We start from the raw sequence: 2,500 nt of genomic DNA on the forward strand, positions 1-2,500 counted from the left end.
CAGTTGCTTATCGTACACATCGCAAACGAACACCCCTTAGTGAGCAGTAGCAGAAGTCGATGGAACAAAGCGAATGCATTACAAACTGATCAAGTAAAATAAGGAACGCTACGTACTAGGACTTCTTTCCAAGAATGGTGTCCGCGACGGGAGGGCAAGCGTCCTTCCCAGGTTTCCCTAGTAAACCTTGTATGGTAAACATACCCAAGCGTGTCCGTAAGCACGCAACGATAGTCACGAACGAGCACATACCTAGGGAAAGTACTCTACGTACTAGGACTTCTGTCCAAGAATGGTGTCCGCGACGGTCGGGCACTGTGACGCAATTACCAAATCCTAGAATCGTACAAGCAGTGTGTACAAACATAAACATTAACGCGTTCGCTCGGGCTGCGCCGTCCGTGTTGAACACAAATGTGGGTGATTATATGAGTGGATAGACAAAAACATGCGTGGCGAAGACAGTTTTCTGCACGATGTGCACATAGCTCATTTCGTCGTCCCGGGCTAATGGAACAACACAAAAATATCGAGTATCTTTCTAGGTTTCTGTTATAAAAGGACAGGCCAAAAGGTGACCGGTTGAGATAAGCATTTTAAGCATACAAGCACTTAATTGCAACTTTTGATACAAAAACTAAGAACGTACACGTAGATTGTATCAACATGGACATCCATGATCGCGTACGCCCGGGCTGCGCCCTCCGTGTTGTACTTTCCCTGATTGGTACACAATTTTGGTGCAAGTGTACCAACATGGACATCTATGAACGCGTACGCTCGAGCTGCACCCTCCGTCTTGTACTTTCCCTGATCGGTACACAGTTTTGGTGCACGGCTATCCCGACCGGCAACTTGTACCAACATCGACATCCATGAACGCGTACGTAGCGTACTTTCCCTGATCGGTACACAATGTTGGTGCACGGCATAGGAAATGGGCTTAAAATGGTCAAACTCAATCCATTTCCACTAAAGATAGTCAATAACAGCTGTGCCGATGAAGTAGGGCACGATGCAAGTCAATGTTATTTAATGAATTACATGTTCACCATACATTTTAGTACAAAATTGCTCGGTCAGACCTACAAAGTGCTATATCTCGAATACTAAACGTCGCAGATGGGTGTCGTAGAACAATTTTAAGTTCGTCTAATGATTCTACATCCGATTCTGGATAGTGGTTTTTCGACCACTTTTCAACATTTTGTGACACCCCGAACCTAGGGGCAGCTCCCTAGCTTTTTTCAAAAATGTGCACCGAACGGGCCAGAGAGCTCGAGTAGTCGAAAATTTTTTTTTTGCTAAAACCCCTCAAAACGTGTCAGGAACGCACCCTAGATGATGAAAAGTGCAACCAGAATGTCAATCGACAACATGCCCGGGGGTACAAATTTGCTCTACGCGTCCCTAGGTAGGGTACTTTTTCATACAAACATCAAAGTGTACGGTGCACAAAGTGCGCGGAACAAAAATTGCTCGGTCAGACCTACAAAGTGTTATATATCTCGAATACTAAACGTCGCAGATGGGTGTCGTAGAACAATTTTAAGTTCGTCTAATGATTCTACATCCGATTCTGGATAGTGGTTTTTCGACCACTTTTCAACATTTTGTGACACCCCGAACCTAGGGGCAGCTCCCTAGCTTTTTTCAAAAATGTGCACCGAACGGGCCAGAGAGCTCGAGTAGTCGAAAATTTTTTTTTTTGCTAAAACCCCTCAAAACGTGTCAGGAACGCACCCTAGATGATGAAAAGTGCAACCAGAATGTCAATCGACAACATGCCCGGGGGTACAAATTTGCTATACGCGTCCCTAGGTAGGGTACTTTTTCATACAAACATCAACGTGTACGGTGCACAAAGTGCGCGGAACAAAAATTGCTCGGTCAGACCTGGTACGGGCCATAACTCGAATACTAAACGTCGCAGATGGGTGTCGTAGAACAATTTTAAGTTCGTCTAATGATTCTACATCCGATTCTGGATAGTGGTTTTTCGACCACTTTTCAACATTTTGTGACACCCCGAACCTAGGGGCAGCTCCCTAGCTTTTTTCAAAAATGTGCACCGAACGGGCCAGAGAGCTCGAGTAGTCGAAAATTTTTTTTTTGCTAAAACCCCTCAAAACGTGTCAGGAACGCACCCTAGATGATGAAAAGTGCAACCAGAATGTCAATCGACAACATGCCCGGGGGTACAAATTTGCTCTACGCGTCCCTAGGTAGGGTACTTTTTCATACAAACATCAAAGTGTACGGTGCACAAAGTGCGCGGAACAAAAATTGCTCGGTCAGACCTACAAAGTGTTATATATCTCGAATACTAAACGTCGCAGATGGGTGTCGTAGAACAATTTTAAGTTCGTCTAATGATTCTACATCCGATTCTGGATAGTGGTTTTTCGACCACTTTTCAACATTTTGTGACACCCCGAACCTAGGGGCAGCTCCCTAGCTTTTTTCAAAAATGTGCACCGAACGGGCCAGAGAGCTCGAG

This window comes from Anopheles gambiae (genome assembly GCF_943734735.2).
Source record: "Anopheles gambiae chromosome X unlocalized genomic scaffold, idAnoGambNW_F1_1 X_unloc_24, whole genome shotgun sequence".
Lineage (NCBI taxonomy): Eukaryota > Metazoa > Arthropoda > Insecta > Diptera > Culicidae > Anopheles > Anopheles gambiae.